At 39.2% G+C, this 18,982-nt stretch overlaps 1 protein-coding gene across 1 annotated transcript in view; it reads right to left on the bottom strand.

The window, feature by feature from the left end:
* esrrb (estrogen-related receptor beta) overlaps window positions 1-18,378 on the bottom strand; it is a 78,001-nt gene extending 59,623 nt beyond the window's left edge. Inside the window, exon 1 of the mRNA XM_056767204.1 lies at window positions 18,215-18,378. The gene's annotated coding sequence lies outside the window, so the exon portion shown is untranslated. The remainder of the gene's footprint in view (window positions 1-18,214) is intronic.
* Window positions 18,379-18,982: the final 604 nt, after the last annotated feature.

The following is an 18,982-nucleotide window of genomic DNA, read 5'->3' as shown; positions in this document are numbered from 1 at the left end:
AGATTATGATTTTTTTCATATTCATTTACATTTACATTTAGCTTTATCCTATACATTTTACATAGGTATTTGCAATTCCCTGGGATCGAAACCACAACCTTGTGTTGTTAACGGAGCTACAGGAAAGCATATTCAATACCGTTTTTTATCAGTGAGTATGGGGAGTGAAAACGGATTGTGTTATTGTCATGTGTGAAAATAACACTATTTTTGCTAAATATCTTTTATATCATTTATTTGATACGATTTAAAAGGTAAAACCCTTAATATGCAACTGTTGTTTTTTCCCTTGATATATATATTATTATTATTTTTACTTTATCAATATTATTGTCTGTTTGTTTGTTTCAAAGTGTGTTATCTGTACAGCTGCTCGCATTTTGAAAATCGCTTCAGAAATAGATTTTTATTGAACTATATCGTTCCTCACCAAAGTGCGTTTTCCTCAAGTGAATATTGATGTTCAAGCATCTACTCCAATGTCAAATGATGTGAACGGGTCACAGGGTGAAGTGTGTAAAACTAGATTATCGTTCACTTTGATTTGGAGTTATATATAGCTCCGGCTGACTCGCGGGGTCTCGGCATTGTTGAGGTGAGCTGTTGTTGATGTATTTCTGGCACGGCAGAGGTCAAGAGATGTGGCAGCCATTTTGCTTCGCTGCCAATATCATCGAGCTGATTTCGAAGAGCTTGACGACGTCACGCAGCATAATGTTTTCAAAGGCAGCGAATTCCCCTCTGCCCCCAAAATAGTCCGCGGTGCATCATTCTCAACCGGCGCGAGGGATCAATAGCTCCATTCTCATTTCGGCCCATCCGCCCACAGCCCAGAATAGGACAGCTTGCAAAACCTGCTCGCTGTGTCAGCTAATTGCACGTCTATTGCTTTAAAAAGACATCTGTGCCATTCCGACGCTCCTGCCAACAAGCAGACTATAGTCGCGCCCACCCAGAGGTCAGCGGGCGCTCGAGTCACCCTGCCGAATCGATCACATCCAAACACTTCATACTGTAGATGAACACCAGCACAAAGTCAGTCAGACATCTGCCCCCTGTTGACAAACACCACCACATATCTTGGATATTTGTCTTTGGCATTCTGACCAACAAGAATGTAATTGTTCATCACTCAAGAGATTTGATGGAATTCTCAGATGTTCCTCATACGAATTGCTTAAGAGAAATAAAAACTGAATCGTCATAGTCGAAATGCACGAAGAGTATGGAGGTGTAAAATGAATGTGGATTGTAGAGGTAAAATCGTCTGATTTGAGCCATTTCCTCATTCACGCAGTTCAAAGCCTCCTCTCAGCTTCTCCATTATGCTCTTCAATCTAGTCAGATGTCTTCTATCATTCTGTCGACTGAATTCCTCCAGATTCACAGATGTGAAGAAATCGTCGGGGAAGACGGTTAAAGTGTTGCGGGCCGGAGCGATACGGTGACCCCCGAGAAGCGCTTACCGCTCTGATCCTCAAGGGTGACCAACAACAAAGATCGGAGCGGGATAATCTTGCTAAAGCGCTTGTACTTATCCTTACAAACCACAACCTTTCTGTGACACGGCTAAGCCTCCAACAAAAGCTGTGGTTTGAGTATTTAACACCTTTGAAAACATCTCCATCGCTCGATGAGCATTTCACAATTTACATGTCATGTCCCTCGAAACATATTGACTCAGTAATGTCCTCTAAATCCACAGCGATAAAGATTACAGGAGTGTACGCTTGGATTCACTTTAATTCAACCTGAGTGTTTCTAGTTGAAATTTTCCTTCAGGCCCCTGCGGGGAGCTGAACTCTTTCTGCTGTATAATTTCAATTGCTTTCTTTTTGTTAAATGTTTAACTTAAATTGGACCCCTCATAAATATTCCAAATCACTCGTCAAGTGTTTGATGAGGAAATGAGACTGCGACCCACTGAGGTTCCCCAGGCAAGGAGATGAAAACCACAGAAATCCCCTGCAGCGGCTCTCTCAGAAGTGGACCCGCACGCCGCCGCGCACGCTCGCGATGTGACGGCGGCCTGTTACACAGCCTCAGATTAAAGGGATCGCTCGTCCAAAAATTCAACTCCTGTCGTTATTTCCTCGCCCTTATGTCGACTCGCACCTGTTTGCTGTTGTTTTTTACTGGTGTGCGCAAGAGGAGAGTTCATGAAAAATCTTCACGTACTGTAGGTCTTTTAAAATTCAGAGATACTGACAATGACTGCTAGAATAGCCAAAAACACCATAAACCTTTTGTAAATGTTATCTGATGTGTGCTCCGTATAAAAATAAGCTTTACGAGGAAAACACTGACCTGATCTCAATTTAAATAAATGCTTGCGATGCTTTTATACTGTTTTTGATCAGTATTTGACCGGTGACTGACTTCTATTTCTATTATTGGGAAGTGTGTAGTTTTAGGTTTAGGGTAGGACTGGGGTTAGGCGCTCTAAAGCCCCGGTTATACTTGACTTTCCGCATCCGTGTCCATCTCGCGCACAAACGCGTCAGCACAGCTTTTTGAGCATAAACATACATACTCACGATTAACGCATGTGCAATACAAATGCGTCAGCGCTGAGTCGCTTCATTCATAGACCCACTGCGAATTAAAGATTGAGGAAGTGTTTTCGCCATTGCAAACAATCCGAGCAAACAACAAGAACAACAACCAAACAGTATGGAGAAAAATATGCTTCTTAGCTTACTGTTCATGGTTTCAGCCTGTTGATTTTGTATCATCGTTCACACTGCAAACTTTCTGTGTGTGTATCGACACCTAGCGTGCTAGTGAACTCTTTCGCGCATGTGCTGTTGTACGTGGCACGTCCGCCCAGTCTCAAAAAACGACCGCAGACACTTCTGATGACGAATATTGCGTCATGCGGACGGTGCGCGGATGCGGACGGACCATACTTCCTGCTTAAAAAATACAAATAATAAGTATATATAAAATCATTTCAGAGGCAAATCGTAACTCTGACGTAAACATATTTTGTGGTACTGTAAAAAGTGTTAAGAGGTAAGCATCTCCTGTGAGACCAGAATCTATAAATGTCTGGTTTGTGTTCATACAATCGAAGTCCGTGGGATTCAGTGCCGTTTGATCATCAACATTCTTTTGGTTTCTGAAGAAGAAACATGATTGAGTAACATGACATGATTGAGTAAATGATGAATTTTCATTTTAGTTGAACTATCCCTTCAGCATGTACAGGAAAAGTGAAACGCTGGCTTGAAACGTAAATGACCTTTGTTTTTACTTCAAATACTTGAATATATTTCTATTGTCTAGCGCTTCATCACAAATTTATTCAGAATACCGTCCCGACATTCTCGTCTACAACCTGTGTGCATAATATTCCTCCATCATATGTTTACTCTCACATGCTAATGAGTTCCAGTAAAGCGCTTTCTGTCTCGGACAAGGCTGATCAGCAACAAGTAAAGAGACTGCTGGAGATCTTCCGTTCTGTTTACGACTGGGTGAAAAGCCGCGGACGGACAGCCAGACAGAAATGCGATGTGCGGCGCGTTACGGGTCGCAACCTCGCGGTAGAGAGCGCAGCAGGAAGTCTGAGGTGTGCGCAGCAGGAAGTCTTCAGTCAGCAGGCCTCTGGTTGCGCTGGTTATTTACATATGCAATATTTCAGCTGCGTCTCTCACACGCAACACGCGCCACAGCCACATGGACAATCAGAATACAAATGCCACTCAGGGCATGAGGAGGGCAAAGACACGCGAGTGGCTAAACTGTTAATTTGGTCTCTGGGGTGAATGGAGAGGAATAACAATGCAAAGATATTCACATACAATATGTGCATGATTCAGTGAGCCATCGGCTGCAAGATGAACAATAAGATGTATATTTACATTACATTTATAGGCAAGTTTGTCACATATACAAATATACACAGTTTGCTAATGTGTTATATTCTTGTCTAGAATCGGAAAATGCATATTTGCATTATGAAAATGCATAATGTTTGTACTTCTACACGTTTATACGATTGATTTCATTTAATTTAATAAAAAAACATTTAGTTTCATGCATATCTAAGCTAGGTACAGTGTCAATTGGAAGCATATATATATATATATATATTTATTCATATTATACATTTTGGTGAAAACGGGCCTTTAGTCACCTGGCACACAGTTTCTAGACCTCAAGATGATATGCTGAGTGTCTCTGTCTCTCTCTGTGAGGTCATCTCATCGGTATCGCAAGCACAGCAGTCAAGTTAAGGCACAATGCAGACATATTGCTTATAATAACTGTTAGGGACCTTTCATTTCTCATTGTCAGCGCTTTGCGGGATAATTTTGGCACCCTTTAAGGAGTCAACCTCCCTATAAAGAAGATAAAAATAAACAACCTATTTGTGAAAGCTCTATATCGGGACCAGCTAATCCTATTTACAGAGTCTGGCAATGATATTGAATCATACAGACATGCTTACATGTGAGAATTTTTGCTATTTTTGAAAGCAAGCGACTCTCACCGCCAAAAGCTTTCTGATGTCAGAGCGACTAAACGGATGAAACGTCACGATAAAAATGAAATTATAAAAGTTTGATAAGAGAAGTGATTCTGTTCAATTCAACTAATAGACTAGGAGTAGAAGGAGTTTGTCTATACTATTATGACTTTTTTTACGTTGACTGCACCTTTTTCTAGTAACTGTTGTAACTACAGTAATAGTATAGTACTATTAGGGAACTGTAGTAACTAATAACTTGGGTCTGGGGGGCCTCAAAAAGGTTGCAAGGGGTCTACTAAAAAATTTGAGGAAAAAAGATTAAGCATGAATTGTACTGAACATTATTATTGTTAGTGTTTATCAGCCTATTTTCTACATGCATAGAGTCCACAATTGTTTATATTATTATATTAATTCGTTTTTTCCCACTGTTCTTCCTTTTTTCATACTCAAAGTGAACGTATAAAACAATATGTTGTCTTTATTATATTACATTTACTAGTTATATAACGGAGTTTGAATGCTTCTTTACAAATAAACATATCGATGGATATGTAGAAAGGAGATCCTCACAAAAGATTCAATTTATGTGGGAGTCGTAAAGTTTGAAAACACCGGGTCAAAAGAACCTTCTTCCACTTATCAATACATATTTATTTCTATAGAGGTTCACAATTACTAATTTTAGGGAAAATCCATTTTATCACTAATGGTACAGACATAAGAAAAAAATATTGCATCGAGTCCAGTTTTTGTTTGCTGCAAAAAAACTGTATTTTATTTGGAATTTGGGAGAAACGTATATAATTCTGAGATAATGAGCAACAAAGTTTGATTTCAACAATTAATTTCACTTGAGAAATTTACATAATCTGAAAGATGAAAAAATAAGATTTATAACCTAATTTAAAACTAAGCAATCTGAGTGCAAAAAATCTAAATATTCAGAAAATTGCCTTCGATGTTGTTAATCTGGGGCAATGTGGCAGATCATCCACTCACATAAATAAAGTTTTGATATATTTAAGGTAGGAAATGTACTAAATATCTTCATGGAACATGATTTTCACTTAATATCCAAATGATTTTGGGCATAAAACAAAAATCAATAATTTTGACCATACAATGTAGCCTATATTTGTCTTTTTCTTAAAATGTTGCCGTGCCACTTAAGACTGGTTTTGTAATCCAGGTTCACAAATGTATGGATGTCAGAGCAGCGCAATACTATCTCACACGTTTGTATTCAGTCCAGACGAAAGAGCCTAAAGAAATAACATCATAAATGACATTTCTTCCTCTGTTATGCCGTAGTCTCCCTCTTTCCCTGCATTCCTTTTATGTATCTAATATTTCTAATTTACCACCAGCCACCGAAAAAAATGACACACGACGCCATAAATTTCCTACTAATTTCAAATAATTCTGATTACATGGACGAGTAGTTTTCAATCAGGAAGATAATCTGGGTGATAGATGGAGGGATAATTGGCCGTCTCGGCGACGTAAATATTGTGTCGTTCTATTAATCTTGCCGAATGAGGTGTCAACCTGTCACTCATTCGTCAAAGCGCGTAAGGAAATGCGGCAGATAAATAAACGCGTGCGGGTCGGGATGCACAGATGTCTCGCAGCAGAACTTCTCGACTGGCTTCACACAACACTTTTTTTTTAAACATGCATTGATACAACAATATGCAAAATGATGAACATGACAATTCTATGAATGCATAAGTATACATGATTAAATGGTTGTATTATTTACATCTAGCATCCCTTTTTTTGCACTTTACGATGAAAACAAGCCCCGTGTGCACATAAACACAGTCTCTCTCCTGCGAGCGTGCAAGCTAATTGGTGTCGAGGACAGCAGATTAAAATACGTTGTGAATCAAGACCTGACATCTTCTTCATTTAATTTATAAAGACGATTATTAATGACCTCCTGACAGAAGAGCGCCCGCTTTTAATGCAAGGACTAAAAAGTCTCCCTGCTTTTCATTGAATTTGGAATTAACTCTCAAATATCAGTAATTTAGAGGAAAAGGTCAGTTTTAATGTAGTCCCTCCCCCTCTATTTAATATCCCATAATTCTCTTTAAGATACTCACCTGGCACGGTCGCACTTCGAGCTAATTGGAGTCAATTAATGAATTAAGCATCAGGTGTTGGTGAAGGCAAACAAAGCGGCCGTCAGGGAGGCACGACTAACCCCCCAACCCCACCACCCTGCAACATCATCATTAACAAGCATCAGGTGAGCGAGCGCAGCGTGGACGCGTGACAGATTGGATTTTCTCTGACGGCGGCCTGCAGATTTATCAGGGTTATGAAGTAAGTGCAGTGCACGCCGTTCAGTCACAGGGAAGGGAAATTAGATGAATGAGATCATGATCACAACAACTGAGAAAGAAACCAATAAGACACTGATTTCGCTTTCATGGGTGAACCGCGTAAAGGAGTTTGGATATGGACCTTTTTCACATCTGGAAGAGACGCCATGATGTTGTCTTCTAGGTTACGTCGACTTGCTGCTGATGTTCAATATTCACTGCCTGGCTACAAAGTTTAAGAAGACCATCAACTGTAAAGATGTTTAATAGTTTGAGTCTGGACAATCTGTAAGTGAACCTACAGTAGCATCAAGATTACTGCCAAAGCACTGAAGCTACCTAACAAAGCGTCCATTCACCCAAATATAATATAAAAAATGATTTCTCAATGAGGTTCGACCAGAAAGACTCGGTAGACAAGACCAGAGCGTTGAGAGAGAGTGGCAACAACGGATGTTCAAAATTTTCATGGATTCATGGAGCCTTCAGATAGTTCCATCAAGTTATGTTTTCTCTTCCAATCCTATATTTCTTTCATTTTTTGAACTTACGTCTTTAAATGGGTTAAAAGTTCATCAAAATCGGTCTGTTTTGCTGCAGCTCTTTACGTTCTAGTAACTTTTGGGAACTATTGAGAGACTCCATGGACCGCCATTGCTGTGAAAAAACTGTTCCATCAGAGTCAACAGAGTTGACACAACTTCTCTCTAAATGGCTCTGGGCAAGATGACGTAACACTGACCAGCAAATGAAAGCAAAATATTATATGATAAAGTCCTTTGGGGTAGGCCCTGTCCGTATCTCGCATCCCGAGGGTCGCAGATTCCAACTGTAAGACGGCGATTGGTTAGATCAATACATAATAAGTGACGTAACATTACGTCTTCCAGGCAGAACTTTCGCTAAAGCTTTCATTTCAGGGTTGTTTAATTATAATAATTCTTAAAAATATCTTCTTTTGTTTTGTGTGGAAGATAGAAACTCATACAGGGGTGACATAATATGAGGACGAATAAAGGATGAAATAATTCTAATTTTTGAGAATTATTTTTGTTGGTCAAAAACTTCATCCTGGTCTTATTATGAATGATTCTTCTTTTTATAAATATGTAATATTTTTATAAAACATTTCCTTTTGGCTGTACACCATCAAGTCCTCTTATATTTCCACCCATTCAAGCACCTGTCATACAGAGACTCCTTTCACCTTCCAATCAAGTGTAATTCAAGTCTACTAAATTTTCTCCTTCTTGAACTTCATGTTTTACTCATAAATCGGTCATATTACAGATTTGAAACGGTTTCACGTTGACTTTCAACAACGTGCAGATTGAGGATTTCTACAATGTGGGGGTCATGTAAATTCAATAAGCTACAATAAATGATTTCGATCAAACATTATTTACGACAAAATATCTTTACGAACTATTTTACGAGCCGGTTAATTCGAATGCATTTGTACGATGCGAATCATACAGAATTCTACACTTGTTAGAAAGAGCAATGCCCAGTCCCATCCCTAAACAAAACCGTCACTGACACGAAATCAAATCGTACCGAAACATACAAATAAACATCCTACGAATTTATTTAAATTAGCCACCATGTGAAATAGTTACAAATTCCTGTGAGATTGGGTTAGGAGATTGGGCATCCATTGCTAAATTGATGTTAAGTAATGTAGAAAAATTACCTTTACATTATTACTTCTTATTTTAATGATCTTAAAGTGTAATGATGGTCAAAAATCACAAAATATTTGCTCTTCAATCATCCATGATGTATAAGATTATAGAACTCTAGTGAGCTGATTGTTTTTATACGGTACGGTGACAACCTCTGATTTTCAGGTTCAGTCTTTAAATGTAAATGTCCAATGTTTTTATTCTCAGTTTCTCCTAGCAATATCTCCCTTTCTGTTTCGCTGAAAGAAATAGAGTATTTGAAAGAAGATCCTTGTGACACTTCTCATATATAAATCAGTAACGCTGTGATACTGACATGAAGTCAACATCAGAGCTCAGAACAGAAGAGGAAACATCACCGAGTTTTGCAGTACCGTTCAGAGGAAGAGATACGGACGTGTCACCTGCAGACACACCTGCTCCTGTTCTTCTATCGGATGTTTGAAGTGACAATCCATTTCCAGCGCTCACCTGAGCCCACAACGCTTTTATCTCCTTCCCTTTTCCTCTGATGATTCAAACACCCTCTTATTATCACCTTCTTCAGCTCTTGTTTGGCCCGTGACTCTTTTGGACCGAAGAGATGGGAAGGCCCAATAGCGGCAGTGTTCCGCCTTCCGCCGTGCGGGGAGACCTTTCAGCGGCTCTCGGCCGAGTCCCGTGGTTCTGCTGTCACGGCGGGTCACGTTTCGAGGGCCGACACTGTCCCCCTCTGTGCTGCCCGTGACTCCACCTGAATGGGGCTTTTGATGGGCAGAACGCGTCTTTCAACGGCCTCGGTCTGGCCCAGAACAGAGGGGAGCGGGTCACGGCGCTCAACACCTGGCAGGTACTCCTCACTGCGTGCCGCCAGCATGAACAAAAGCCGCTCTGTATGGCCGTTTATTGCAAATTATTTTCTCCTTTCGCTGGCCGTGCACTCGGCACTTCGCTTCTATATGGAGGAAGATCACATACAGACGGATGAATCGGGATTAACGAACGGAAGCTTTAATCCACGACATGCGCAGGATCAGGTCACCTCGGAGCAATGAAACGCTGACTGTTCATTTGTATTTAAATCATGTCACTGGAGCATTATACATGGGCAGCAACTAAACACACCCCAAACGGGGTTAATTGTGGTGAAGTAGGACAATTTTCCCAGTTATTTAAATAGACCTAGTGTCCCGCCTTACCCTGGTGCTCATGTGCATGGGAAAGTTGATTTAGCATGTTAGCATGATGCTAACATTGTTAAAATAACCCAACACACATGTAAGTATTGGGTGCAATAGTCATCTTTACATATCTCTATACTGAATGAATTATGAGTGTAATGAAACATTTTCTAATCTTTTTTTTCACAAGCTTGTCATAATGGATTCTGGGACTGCAGTCAGTAGTATGGGTTTTAGAAGAGAAAAGATGTGTTTACCTTTCACCCAGAGTTACTGAACTTCTGAACTCAGTTTCTAGGCCCAACATAAGTTCAAAGAGCGATGAGTGAATTAAACGTCAGAGGAAGTGCATGTCGACGTGTCGCTGCGGTGGGTGGCACAACTGCAGCTTGTGCTTCTAATCCACATGAAGAGAGATTGATAGAGAGAGAGAGAGAGAGAGAGAGCACTCACTCACTCCACGACTCTCTCTCGCTTTCTATTCCTCAGGTGGCTGTTTCTGTGGATGTGTGGATGAAGCCACAGTCCCTTATTTGACCAGATAAAGAGAGGTCACATGAGACCAGTGTTGCCAGATTGGGTGGATAATTTCCAACCCTAAGGCTCAATAAAACCTGCCCACTACAACAATAACAGCCCAAATTTTTACTGCCAAAGCGATGTAAGTCAATGATGATAATGACCATTTTATCTCCTTAAAACAAACTATCACAATATATAATAAAACCAGGAAAACAGGTCAAAAAGAGGGTTAGAAAATATGACTTTTATGTCCAGAAACCACTTCAAAGCGACAATCAATAAATTAACCAATGACTTTAAACCTCATATTGTGCAAGAAGTGCCCACCATAATGAATTGGATTCGGCTGAGTAGGCATTTCCACTCGTTCACAAACTTCATTCACACACCACCAATGGTGGAAAGTAACGAATTACAAATACTCAAATTACTGTTATTTAGTATTTTTTTTAGGAATTGTATTTTTATAAGTAGTTTAAAAACAGTGTACATTTACTTGAGTAGATATTAAGTGCTATTTAGGTATTTTTACCTGCTATTTTTTCTCACATTGTCGTCGCAAATTTATGTTTAATTTTCATGTGATTGGCTAAGGAGAAATCAGTCCCATCACGTGACCCCGTCCACTCAAATCACGCATAGAAAACATGCTTGACACAGATTTCGAGACATCTGAGGAGGATGAATGTGTGCGGCAGGCAGGACGCGTGTCAAACTGTGGTTTTTCGCACTTGAAAGTCAATGTAGAAACCCTCCCAATCTGGCAACACTGCATGAGATGGTCAATTTTGCACATTTCGTTTTTATCATAACTTAAAGAGTAAATATTTTGTGATTTTTAAGATCCTACATTTGTTTATGGAGTGTCTAATAACACGTTTACGTACATACACGGTGTAAAAACACTTTTTCTTATAATAGGCAATAATTATCACCTTACTTCTTGACTGACTCTCATATGATTTGTTTGGCGATTCATCGGTCTAATTCCTTACTTTCTGTCAGCCTACTCTGATCTGATTGGTCAGATGGTGTAGGTTGCTGGGATTGGTCTGCCGCAAGCAGTGTCGCAAGTGGAACGTAGGGGGACATTACACTGAATGACACAAATCCTGTCTGTGTGTGTTTTTTGTTTGTTGAATGTGTTCAGTTTGTTGCTCTTACTTCTATAAATCTAATGGTTTGCTTATAGTCAATATGTTTCTTGTACAGCTGCTTTGTAACAATGAAAATTGTTAAAAGCGCAGTATAAATACATTTCAGTTTCAAGTTAAGTCTACGACACTCTAAATGTTTCTCGTTCTTATTTGGAGATAAAACAAAAATATCATCATATTCTCAGACATTACATTTCAACAGTCATACAGATTCTTAGGAGACACTTACACAGCAATGATATACAAAAAATTATTTTCATTTGTGTTTGTGGAAAGATCCCCACTCACACTGATCCAGAACAAAACGCTGTTTAACTATAGCCTTGCACTGTAGTAAAATCATATTTATTTTTGCAAGGATGAAATGAATGTTGCAGTTGTGATTCGGCTACACGTGTGCTACTGTATACCGCTATTAACACGTTGACTGTGACATACACTGGATGTGTGAAAATGTTATTGTGTGGTTTAAATGAATGAGTTGTAATTTCAAGAACGATATTCAGCTTTGACAGTCTTGCTTTAGCATCCGTAATTTTTTCCTTAATCCGTTTCCTCGCAGGCCATTAAGTTTGAGTAAGTTTTAAAGCTATAGTGAAAATGGCATTGATGAAATGACACATCTAACCTCTGTTGTGCACATCTCATCCGGCAGCGCTGAAGTGAAGCAGAACACACGTATAAACACACAGAGGAAAGAGCTGAAGCTTGATATGAAACTGCTGGCGCTTTATTAGACGGAGCAGTGAGCTGTGACCGACTGTATTGTCCACAGATGGACTGAAGTCCACCACACACAAGACCTGCACGGCCTCGCTGACAATACAATCAATAACCACACGCTTATTACATGACCTCTCTCTCTCTCTCTCTCTCTCTCTCTCTGTCTCTCTCCATTTCTTTCTGGTAAGCGGGGGTCCCGTTGAAGATACAAACATGTGCTCCTGTAACAAACTTTAGTACCTGAGGGGGTTATGGGGGTTTCTTTAGATGTCCAATGGGTTTGCCCATTTATCGCCACACACAGAAGAAAAAAAAGTAGACAGCATTTCAAAATTTGCTGCTATTTTAGTTTTTATTTTAAAGCAGTTTTTTATCTTATTGCTTTATAAATGAAATTATCCACATTTATTATAGTGCCTCAATTTAAACATATTTTTAACTGATCATATTAACTAACATTTTCAAATAGTTTTTGTTGAACTTTTTCAAATAATATTCACAGAAATGTTTTTATAGTTTTAGTGTAATGTATAAATGAACTTTATATTTTTTTTTTGAACGCAAAATGCATGTTTTTGGAGGGCGGTGGGCCACAATAACCGACAAGCAGTTGACATCAAAGAACCTCGAGTGCGATTCAAAAGCAAACTCCGTCGTATGATTTTTCGGATCACTCTCGCAGTACTTTGATGTCATCCGCCCGTCGGTTCTTGCGCCGCCGCATGAAGTCGAAAAAGCCTAAGGGTTTGAGACTGTTCCTGTGTCATGTGATCAGTCACATGACATTTATTGCTCGAACAGAATGGAATGATGGCAAACACTGATCGCAGTGTGCAGCAGCACATGCAGCAGGATTTTCAGACTGTGTGTCAAGTTAAAAGTAGATCAACTTTGTAAAACATTTTCTTGTGACGCCTGCATTCTGTTTCGTTCTGTTGCACTCCATTTAACTGTTTGAAACGCAAGAGTGAGTCCTGTGTGAACAGCCTCTCTCTCTCTCTCTGACTCTTTTTGTGCCCACCATGGACCCCACGGCCCATAAATACTAATGTCCTCCACTTGCCTCTCTCATAAAGCTCAATAATAGAGTGTCATAAATCCAGCCAATTAGCAGCGTCCATCAGAAGTCATTAATTGGAGAAAGGAGGCTCATTGGTGGGTGACCTTGCGTGCCAGTGATGATACTAATATCTAATGGATGTGTGTGTGTGCGTGTGCTGCGAGCTGCACGGGCCGCTGGAATAACGTACATTGAGTTCAATATTTTTAGGGAAATGTTACGCATTGATTATAATAATAATCATATTATAGAATAACTATTATGAACATCAGTGCTCTTCTTTTTCATTTTTAGAGCCTGCCATTGCTAAATTTTGTACAGATTTTTTTTTTACCTATAATGTAAAAGATCACATTGTTTCAGTTTTTTTTACAGATTTTTCACGAATACTGTAAAATTACAGAAAAGACTGCAAATCTACAAGGCAAAACTGGAAAACAATTCTTTTAAATGGAAGAACTGTTATTTTACAGTTAATTTCAGAATAAGACTGCAAATTTACAAGAAAAACTTTTTCTTATATATCCTGTAATTATACAGCTGACTTTTTTAAGGGCTTTTTTACGGTGTATGATATCTGTAGTAAAACTATGGTAAAACAATTGGTAATCAATCTGCTAAATATACTTTAGAAAAATAAAGATTCTGAGGAGTATATAGAATGTTTGCGTTGCAAGTGAAGTGTGCTCCACATCAATTTATAGAGAATTTCTCCACTGCACATTAATAGCTCAAAAAAAATTCAGAACAACATTATAATTTTATATTATGTTGCGATCACATTTAAAAGCTCTAGTTACATGACTTTAAAAAGCCGTTAAAGCTGCAATCCGTTACTTTTCCTCTATCACCATCTCTCTTTAAAACATAAAATAGCAGCACTGTAAACCTTTTAGGATGTACAAACATTATTTTTGTATTTTATTTGAGTTGAACACTTGAATATTTCACAAATGCAAAGGCCAATTATATTTTTTTAACTACATAAAAATATCTTAAATTAATATTTATTTACATGTTATAGTAGATTTTTCTAATCAAATCTTGCATCTGTTGACATTAGTTAATGCACAATAAAACAAACATGTTTTATATTAACTAACATTAACAAGATGAATGAATGCTGTGAAAATATATTATTTATTTGAGTTCAGGTTAGGTATTGCATTTTCTAATCTACACAAATGAGATCCTATTGTATTGTTTTATTGAGCATACCAGTAATTTTACAAGGCAGTATAACCCTTGGCCAGGTAGAAATCACAACACACACTAGATTCAGAGATTACAAAAATGACAAAAACATGTTCAAATGATGGAAACAAGATGTTTAGTCATAACGTTTTGTTTTAGTTCGGTTTTAGATTTGTTTAACCATGAATAACAAAACGATTCGGAGAGGGTCCTAATTGACAGATTAGTGTGTTTATGACAGTCTAAAGCTCATCAGATGATAGCACACACACGGTCGGGGGCTTCAGGGTCCGGCTGGACGCAGCAGCACAAGCGATTACCCAGAAGCAGCCAGCCAAAACATCAAAATCAATAAACAATCTCAACGTTTGGAGGAGTTCAGTGTCTGACCTAATAAATGTCTCTATTCACTGTTATGACTTCATTTCGCTTTAACGTCTTGATGTGCATTTCACAGCGATCAATTAGAGCTCGGACTGAAGCCGTGACATCTCACCTGAGTTTAATCTTGTTCTTTCACATCATCAAACACAGGCTGCCTAAATATCACCCCGCCGTTATCTGACATCTCTTCATGCCCCGGACACTCGCTGAAAACACTTGAGAAAATATGCAGGATGTGCTTTGTTCGTTTTTATGCGGTCCATAGTGTAGCTTTTGTATGAGGACAATGTACGATATCATTTCGTAAACTTTAATTGTTTTTATACACCACCAAAACACTAAGCTAGTTAGAAACACTATAACAAGGACCCACACATTAACCTTAAAAGAAAACTTTCTGCATTTTGATAGTCACAAAATTATATGTTTTTTATAAAAGAGGGGAAATTTTGCTTATTTAAAGTACTATTTTTTGTGTGTGTGTACTACATACACACACACTCCCCGCGCTCACTTTTCTCTCATCAATCTTTCCACTTCCCGTATTATCAATCGGATTCTTTGCATCTGTGCAAAAACACAGAGAGTCATGAGACAGAACAGCATCACCGGCCCATCAAACCAACCAAACACCTCTGGACCCTCAGAAAACACCCAGATTGTATTTGTTTCTGGATCTTCTGTTCAAACCCTGTGACCTCTCAACACTTTCATTTGAAAATAACAATAATTTTTCCGATTTCATATTTAAAGGTGCTGTAAGTCATGCTTAGGGACTAAATTAGACTTCAAAAGCCCTTCCCTTCTCAGCACGTCGTCTCAATGTCACATTCAGGAAAAATCAAATAAACCCGAACAGACAAAACAAACACACTGTGACAGGGTTGAAAAAGAACGCTGTACATGGTTGATATTTTTCCTATCGGAGTAAATCAGGACATCAGGACAGCAGATCGAATCGGTGGACCCGCACCTGTTCGGTCCCCTCGACTCGCCCACGTGTTCCGGTCGGTCGGGCGATGCGGGCGGGCGGCAGCCATAAGCACGCTAGATTGATGGACGGGGTGTACTCTCTCACCACGCTGTAAAAGATTATCCGCTCGCCTGCTGGAAACAAAGCCATGATGGAAATTCGTTGCGCATCATCAGCAACAAAATATCTACACGGCGAGAGCGCGGTCTCATTTTTCATGGGCTGTATATTAAATGAAAAGAGCATTAAGGGGAGAGAGAGAGAGCGAGAGACGCGGCCAACACTGAGTAATAGCACTAGTTAGTGTTCTTTAAAATAGAGCAGATTATTGGGATTTTATTGGCTGTCAGGAACGGCAGCTTCTGGTGTTCTTCACCCACTGAAGCTCCCAGAGATGTGATGAGAATGCCACGAGAAATGAGGAGCAATGGGACGGATGCTGATAAACTGAATGCAATGATTAAAACACAAGAAGAGTACGGAGGTGTCAAATAAACATAGTTTGTAGAGGTAAATTAATCTGGATTTGAGTCAATTTGATGAGAAATGTTGAGATCTTCAATAATATTGACTCTGATGGAGACATTTGTGAGATTTCTGGGACGCAGATGAGACTAAATCAACATTTTGGTCTCTATTAAATCTTACGGATGTCTAGGAGAAACTATTGAGACGTTAAAGAGATCTTGTCTGCGTCTGTGTTTTTTTTAAACTTTTTGTAGGAGAGTGTAGTTCTTTATGAATGACTGATGTTTTATTTATTCACCAGAGCAAATTTGTACTCATCTTTGGCGATTGACGGCTGTTAATTATGGACCCTGACCGCATGCATGATGAAATGAGCACAGACGCTGAGTGAAGAAGAGATGAGTGACATCAGGTGCTGCCGGCGCCGCGTAAGCGTAAAATTAACCATAAACACGACAAATAGGGGTGAAAGTCATATTCACGCCAACAGAGGAGCTGAAAATCTGCTCCATCCTAAACAGAGACCCTGCAGCAGGACAGAAAGTGAGAGAGAGAGCGAGAGAAAGAGAGAGCGAGAGAGAGTGCAGTGAATCACTGTGTCACGTCTCTTTCACCAGGACGGACGGATGCAGGGAAAGACAGCATCCACCCGTCAGACACCCCTAAACATGACACAGTGAGCAGAAATCCAGCATCGCATTGATTTTTCTCCTCCGTCTCTCTATCAATCTTCTGCTGGAGGTGGATACAGATATAAAGATGGAAAGACGGACAGCTGAAGGTGTGATGTTTAACGCTGGAGAGAGAATGTGTAAAGCGAGGACATGCGTCTCCGGCCTGTGAGAGCGGTCAAACGTTCTTATCCAGAGTAAATTCACACGCTCAAGCGTCACTGTCACTTTTTTCACAGAAGTAAAGGAGGGGCGGGACAAATACCTCATCAACCAATCAGCACATGACATACAGTATATATTGAATTAATATAAACAGCATTATAGTTCTTTAGTTAAACATTTTGCTTAAATGTATGCGTTTGCCTCAAACTACTAATTGATCATTTAAAAAACAGTTTTAAGCTTTCCTGTGGCTCAGTGCTTAGAGCATGGCGCAAGAGATTAACTCATGGGTTCGATCCCAGGGATTGCACATAGCCTACTTAGATACAAATGTATTAGAATAACACATTTTCAGTCGCTTTGAATAAAAGCGTCTGCCAAATGCATAAATATAAATGAGTGCACTGTAAAAATCATTTTCTAAGTGTTCTATAAATAATAGTGTTCTCAGTTAAAAAAACATTCTGGCATTTACGTTAAAAGACGTTATTCTGACGTTGATTATTAAATGATTAAAGCACGTAAAACATCATGAAAACGTTAGCAAAACGTTCTAGCATGGTGTTTTTTTATTGCTTGGAAGTTTCTGCTGTTCTCTAGTTGTTGTCCAAATTTATTATATCTAATATTCAGTGTTGGGTAAGTTACTCTGAAAAAGAAATTAATTACTAGTTACTCATTACATATTCAATAGTGTAATAAGATTACTGTCCAAATTTCTCTGTCCAAAAAGTATTTAGTTAGTCATTACTAATTACGTTCTATATCCTACATCAACCTTGATCAGTTAAGTGATTCAAGGATAGACATGAAACGGCTTATTTAATTCATTCAAATAAATAATATTATTTACTGACCAAAGTATTACAAATGTGAGAATTATACATTAAAGCTCAGATTTTAAAGTAAGACTTTGAATTTTTATGTCAATTACACGATTGCACACACATATATTTCACAAAGTATTTAGTTTAATTCCATCAAAAGTAACTAATTAAATTACAGAAAACATATGAGTAATCCCTTACTTTACTTTTTCAAGGGAAAAGTAATTAAATTACAGTAACTAATTACTTAGTAACTAGTTACACCCAACACTGCTAACAATACATAAAAAACAAGCCTTTAAATTCAAGGTACATTCCTTGAAAACGCGCCTAAATATCGAAACATAACAGTATGTGATGATGAAACGCATTTGGTTGCTGGTGTTTGTGAGTTTGTGGTGGTTTAGTACAGTACTGTAGGTGGAGAGGGGCATCAGTCACGGAAGTTCTCCTCACCGCCTTTGTCAGGTGATTGCTGGCAGAAAAAAAAGGAAAACAGATCAATACATCTCCTCCGGGCCTGACAGCTAATCTTTACCAAGGTTGAAATATGAGCAGCCGCGGCACGCCGGATCCTCGCGCCGCTGCCCGGCCGATTGACTGTGCGCGCGCCGCCCTCTTTCCCTCACTTCACTTCCTGCCCCGGCCGGGAAATTCATCTCGGCCCATCGAGGACGACAAGCGCTTTATGGGTGGGAGGAAATGGTCTACGGAGGGAAGTCGTCATGGTAACGACTAATTACAGCGAGCGGACAAATCTCTCTGACGTACTACACAAAAACGACTGAACCTGCCCGACAGCAGTGAGGAGCTCACGGTGTTAAGCAGGTACACGGTGATGAAATGGTCACTTAAAGAAAGAATTCACTCACAAATAGATTCTGTTAGTATTTACTCACCTCGTGTCAGTTTAAATGCGTTTGTTTCTTCTGTAGAATACAAATCTTGACGTGAAGTAGAGAATCAAAAACACTATACGCTATACGACTCAAGTCACGTGTTTATATGTGACCGTTTGAACATAAAAGTGAAGTGCACCTTGTGTTTAATTCAGACAAACACAGTGTTGCTGAGCTAAAGTAGATGGCAGGTGATATTGGACAGTGGAAAAATAAACCATAAAATAAAAACCTTAGGGGCGATTCACATATCGCGACGTAAAGGGGAAAATGCGCGCCGCGCC

This window comes from Triplophysa dalaica, chromosome 15, assembly GCF_015846415.1.
Source record: "Triplophysa dalaica isolate WHDGS20190420 chromosome 15, ASM1584641v1, whole genome shotgun sequence".
NCBI lineage: Eukaryota > Metazoa > Chordata > Actinopteri > Cypriniformes > Nemacheilidae > Triplophysa > Triplophysa dalaica.
Note: the sequence above shows the minus strand (reverse complement) of the source record. Positions and strands in the feature narration are given on the sequence as shown.